This window comes from Bidens hawaiensis, unplaced genomic scaffold (genome assembly GCF_021521415.1).
Source record: "Bidens hawaiensis isolate Kalapana, Puna unplaced genomic scaffold, B.hawaiensis_p1.1 tig00008407_1, whole genome shotgun sequence".
NCBI lineage: Eukaryota > Viridiplantae > Streptophyta > Magnoliopsida > Asterales > Asteraceae > Bidens > Bidens hawaiensis.
In genome coordinates this window covers 636,873-643,297 of record NW_027491597.1, presented here as the reverse complement: position 1 = coordinate 643,297, position 6,425 = coordinate 636,873, and the positions used below count along the sequence as shown (strand labels likewise).

The following is a 6,425-nucleotide window of genomic DNA, read 5'->3' as shown; positions in this document are numbered from 1 at the left end:
CTACTTTTCCATGTTCCCATAATTTTAGAAGAGATGTGAGAATGATAACCATTTACATTCATATTAATTTGTTTTGTGTTTACTTTATATTTTTAATTCAGAAAATGAATGATTGAACATATCTCAAAGGCAAACCTATATGAATAAATATGATTTATATTTAAATTTTGAACTTTTGTTTTAAAATGTGATAAAATTGATCAAATAATAGTTTATGCAATTGATTTGGGCTTTGGAACATAAGATGTTTATGGCCTAAAGTAGCCAACCATATTTTAAGGAGTTATGGGCCTAAAGTAGCCAACCATATGTTTAATAGACCTTGATGGGTCTATTAAATATTTTGTTAAGACAATTTAGAGTCACTCTTTTTACTAATTTAAAGATTTTTCTTTCCATTTTGTAAGTATTTTTAAACAAGGTTTCAAAAATCGTTAGGTGGACCTTAGGCGGTTGAATGGGGAGTTGAGAGTATTCAATCTTAATTGGAGAATGCTTAGGGATGACTCACCGAGAACTCAGCCTAAGCAGGGATTACTCGGGAATTACTCGTTGAGTACTCGGTGCCTAGACACGATTTTTACAACCATGTTTTTAAATATAAACCTATCGTGTTGTATACTTGTATTTAGTCAAATAAAAATAACAAATTTACTCAAGCATCTTTACTAAAAGAGCTTTTGATCCAATAGATTTAATTTAAGATGCTTGATGAAACTTTATCTTTTCAAATGACGAGTATTCAAATCATGTGATAATAAAAGAAAAACATATAACCTAAGCGCATAGTCAGCGGGTGCGTCACTTGCCGTGCTGAAAAAATTCCGTCAGATATTTATCAATCTAATCTAGTGGCATCGATTAACTACGAATACTAACCACAATTAAAATACGTTTAAGATGACAAATCATTCATAGTTCAGGGATCATAAAAGTAAATATTTATCCACAACCGTAACCACCAGCTTTCACCCGCTCATTTCCCCATAACAACACACACTGTTTCACACTCAAAAACACACACTCACACTCACTATGCTAGTCTCCGATCAGCCATCTTATCCGGCCACCGTCACGTCCATATCCACGGCGTCGTAAACAGTTCCGTCAGAATCCGCCGGAAAATCAGTCGGAGAAACAACATTTATTTCAAATTTTCGAATTCGAGTTTCAATTCGATTAGCGGTTGTGATAATTTTGGTAAGTCTGTGAGTAATAATAATAATAATGCGATGAACGGGAATGTTAACGGAATAAGTGCTGAGGAAGTGGTGTTGTATGAAGAAGGCGGGAGGAAGAGGAAAGTGAAGTGTGAAGTGGAGGTGATATCGTGGAGGGAGCGTCGAGTGAAGTCGGAAGTTGTAGTCGATGCGGATGTCGATTCGGTGTGGACTGCTCTTACGGATTACGAAAGGCTTGCTGATTTCATACCTAATCTCATTTTTAGGTACTGCGTTGTTCAGTTGTGTTCCTGAACGTTCGATAATGATAATGTTGTCGTTTGCGTCCGTTTATGTTTGTTTGTTAAAGGTTATTAATATTTTACAATCAGTTTACTAATAGTGTCATATGAATCTAAGCTAAGTTATTAATTATAATACAAAAATATATATGAGTAGGGTTTGGATCGAATACAAATTAAATTAACGTGCTAACTGTGAGAATCAAGTAGTGTAATTATATATACAGCATAGAATAATTACATAATTACACTACTTGTATATATAATTACACTACTTGATTCTCACAGTTAGCACGTTAATTTAATTTGTATGTTAACAGTTAACTTTCCCATATGAGTATTATGTGATTAATTTTTATATAAATTAACATATGAATATGCCCATAAAAAACAACACAAACTTGGTAGCCGGACCAAACCGTTGACAGTGACCATTCTCGGTTAGACAAATAAAATAAAACATGGTTTGTGTTCATTTGTGTTTGTGAAGCGTTCACGAACAAGAAATTTGTTCGGTTAGGTGTTTGTGAACCGTTCGCTTATCTGGTAAAAGGTTAACGGACAAACATGAATAAGGTCTTGTTCGGTTTGGTTTGTTTATAGCCCTATTGATACTTGATATTATTATCGTTAGTGCGAGAATTCCATGCGCTCATCCTGGACGAATATGGTTGGAACAGAGAGGCTTGCAGAGAGCACTATATTGGCATATTGAAGCTCGTGTTGTTTTAGATCTCCAAGAGTTTCCAAACTCAGTAAGTATTTATTTAATGTCTTATGAATTTGATATGTTTGTGTTTTCCTTTCGGATTAGTATCTGGAAACTTCATAATTATACAATCTGATTCTAATGCTAACTGTAAACATTTTTCGTAGATCAGGCTAATGGTCGTGAACTCCAGTTTTCGATGGTTGATGGAGATTTTAAGAAATTTGAAGGCAAATGGTCTGTCAAATCAGGGAGAAGGTATAATCATACTCTAGTTATAGCTATAACAAATATTATAAACTGTTATTCTGTTAACTACATTAGCAATTCTATTATTTGCAGGTCTTCAACAGCAATTCTGTCTTATGAAGTTAATGTAATACCAAACTTCAACATTCCTGCAATATTTATGGAGAGAATTATTCGATCTGACCTTCCTGTGAATCTTCAAGCTATTGCGCGAAGATCCGAGAAAATTTTGAAGGAAATGAGAATATAATCACAGATGTTTATTCAGCTTTACAATCTGCAACTTCAACCACCATAGATATTGATGGTAACCTGGATAAGAATATCCCTACTGTAGCTTCCAAACAAACTGTTGAAGTAAACAACAATTGGGGAGTGTTTGGCAAAACATGCCACATTGATAGCCCTTGCAAGGTGGATGAAATTCATCTTAGAAGATTTGATGGCCTATTGGTAAGTGACTAACTATTATTAATGGACATGGAAGCTATTATGTTTGTTATTATTAATAATGACTTTGTGTTAAAAGGAAAATGGAGGTGTTCATCGATGTGTTTTTGCTAGCATAACTGTGAAAGCTCCGGTTCGTGAAGTGTGGAATGTTTTGACTTCTTATGAGACCCTTCCTGAGTAAGTCATATATCTTTAATATGGTTGAAAGATATAAAGCTAGAGTTTTTATACAATTATATGCACTTAATATTGTTATATGGTTTTCGTTTCTTGCAGGATAGTTCCAAATTTAGCTATTAGCAAGGTCTTAGCGCGAGAAAACAACAAAGTTCGGATTCTTCAGGTATTTTTGGTTTTCCTTCATAGGATCACATGTAGGCTTGTAATCGAACTGGACGAAGGAGCATGTTCGTGTTCATTTGTTAGGAAATGAACATGTTCATGTTCGTGTGTGCCCATTCGTTAACAGTATAAACGAACAGTTAATGAACATACATAACTAAACATAGATGAATATATTAAAACTAGACTAAAATCTAATGGGCCTAAAGCATTTAAATGAATATATTAACGAATGAACATAAACAAACGTAAAATGACCAGCATAAATGAACGCAAATGAACGAACATAAACAAATTTGTTTCATCATGCAGGAAGGATGCAAGGGATTGTTGTACATGGTACTTCATGCGCGTGTTGTCCTAGATTTATGTGAATTCCTTGAGCAAGAAATAACATTTGAGCAAGTTGAAGGCGATTTTGATTCGTTTAACGGGAGATGGATCCTTGAACAACTTGGCAATCACCACACGTTATTGAAATACAGTGTGGAATCAAAGATGCATTCGGGTTCGTTACTTTCTGAGGCCATCATGGAAGAGGTGAGCTATCTTGTTTTTTGAAGCTTCTTTGGCTCAATGGAGTTGTAAATAGAAGTGGCAAGATTATTGGGTAGGTCAACGGGTTGAAGCTAGGGGTGTATACGAGCCTGTTCATGAGCTAATCGAGATGGGCTCGCTAAAAGCTCGAACCTAGCTGAGCTTAAACGAGCTCAAGCCTAAAAATAAGGTTTTTTAATAGACGATCACAAGCCTGAGCTTCTCTTATTAAGCTCAAACAAGCCTATTATTTATAGAACTTTTATTTGGATTTAGTTGCTTGAATGGTCCTTATGATTTTCCCAAATTGCAAGTTTGGTCCTTAAGTTTGAAAATTACATGTTTGCTCCCTATTGTTTCATAATGCATGTAAAATGACTAAAATACTCTTAATACTTAAAGACAAAATAATAATAATAATAATAATGTAAGTTATATCATATATTATATAACAATTATTAAATTAATAATTAATAAATTAGCCGAGCTCAAGCTTGAAAATTACTCACGAGCCAAGCTCGAGCTCTAGAATTAGAGTTCGAAACTAGGTCACTTTCGGGCTCGGCTCGGCTAACTTGGCTTGTTTACACCCCTAGTTTAAATTGGACATATTTTAGCTATAGGTTAATTGAGCTAGGCACTAGGTTGGGTTGATATGCACACACTTTTTAGTTTTTATTCTTTCAGATTGTTTATATATGATTACCGTGTTAGTTACATTTTAGGAGGTAGCATGCATCAAAAATAGGTTTTGGGCTAATCTTGACCCTTTCAAACTCTTTTCTTAGCGAGTTTGTTAATTTGACTAATTTGACCCGTCTGAGATAAAACACAACCCAAATTCTAATTCCATTTATGTTCATTGTTTTAAACATTATTCCATTTCATGATTAGGTCATCTATGAAGACCTCCCATCAAACTTATGTGCAATTCGTGACTACATCGAGAAAAAAGAATCACAAACTTATGTTGAAGTATGTAACGATACATCACAAGCACGAGACAATGATACTAGATCCAATATCAAGCATATTAGTGACATTCCATCAAAACAGTCATCAAAAAACAATGATGAAAATCCTTCTAGACGAAGACACCGGGTTGTTGGCTTACATAAAGACATTACATTGAAGTACTCAAAACTGAGCTTCTTAAATTCATTTCAGAACACGGGCAAGAAGGGTTTATGCCAATGAGAAGTCAGTTAAGAAAACATGGAAGATTTGATATGGAGAAGGCGATTTCACGAAGAGGCGGTTTTAGAAAAATTGCTTCGTTGATGAATCTTTCACTTGCTTACAAAGACCATAAACCGAAAGGGTACTGGGATCACCTCGAGAATTTAAAAGAAGAGGTCAGCTTTGTACTTTTACCATGATTGTTGTTATTATTCTTTTTCTATAATCTGATTATTATTATGATTTTCGAATTTACAGATTAGTCGTTTCCAAAAGAGCTGGGGGATGGACCCCGCCTATATGCCCAGTAGAAAATCGTTTGAGCGTGGAGGTAAACTATTTTTTTTATCAAAACGTAGATAAAAATAAGAACGTCGCAACGACATATTCGGAATTTAATAGAACATCATATTTTAAAAGTTGTGAACGGAAAGAAAGCTCGTGAGAATGCCACTTGTCGGCGTTTGGTTGGCTAAAGAAAAGTAAAAATATTAGAAAAGTCTACGGTTTAAATGGTAAGTTTGAATAAAGTGAGGGCTTATTGCAACTTTTTAAAGGGACAAAAAATAAAATTCAAAACCAATGCATTAGTTGGTGGTGGTTATGGCATGTGCTTATCATTGTTATACCAATTGAACATTTGAACAGCAAATAATTTGTTCCAAGTTTTTTATTTTGGAGTAAGATCGAACAATGGCATAGATACTTATGGAATCAATATTTTTTTTTTACATATATATTTAGATGTTCTTAAGATTTGTGAATGCATGGAAATCTTTATAATGTTAAAGTTTATGCCTTTTGTAGGTCGCTATGATATAGCACGGGCATTGGAGAAATGGGGTGGTTTGCATGAAGTTTCACGTCTTTTGTCACTTAAGGTCGGACATCCAAACAGAATGAGAAACAACGTTAATGATGGAGAGAAAGCGACGTCTAAACCTGATGTTTCACAGGATACCGAGAAGTGGATGGTGAAGCTTAAAGATTTGGATATAAATTGGGTAGAATAGCGTGTGTTTATTGGATCGTTAATTTGGTTATTCAGATTTTTAGTCTGATATGTAGATAAATGGCTAATGCGTGGACTTGTATGTAGATGTATAATAAACAAGTTGAACTTAAACGAGCTTGAAAGAAAGAAAAAGAATTAATGTAGAAATTAAAGTAAAATTCCAACATCAAATCGGTCATATATACATGAAAACAATTTAGTTGCAACTGAAGTTATATTTCACACACAAATTAGGTTGTAAAATTGTGACAAAAAAAAATAGATTTAAATTTCAACAATAAATTGGTTCCAAAATTTTCAGAAAATTGTTGAAGTTAAAAATAAATTCTGGTTCTAAATTTGTCGCATCATTTTTGACCTAACTAACTTTGGTTGCAAAAATAAAATAAAATTGAATTCTAATTCAAGAGATATGACCCGGGTCATGAATAGATCCAGATCCGACGCTAATTAATTGCACGATCTATGTGGTCCCCAAA

General features: G+C 34.1%; 1 pseudogene across 1 annotated transcript; it reads left to right on the top strand.

Moving 5' to 3' along the window:
• The first annotated feature begins 801 nt into the window (after positions 1-801).
• On the top strand, positions 802-6,103 carry LOC143529009 (uncharacterized; annotated as a pseudogene). Its single transcript, XR_013134580.1, has 10 exons — positions 802-1,447; positions 2,097-2,217; positions 2,344-2,429; positions 2,514-2,873; positions 2,950-3,050; positions 3,150-3,216; positions 3,528-3,755; positions 4,647-5,107; positions 5,190-5,262; positions 5,739-6,103. The product of XR_013134580.1 is annotated as an uncharacterized LOC143529009 (transcript).
• Positions 6,104-6,425: the final 322 nt, after the last annotated feature.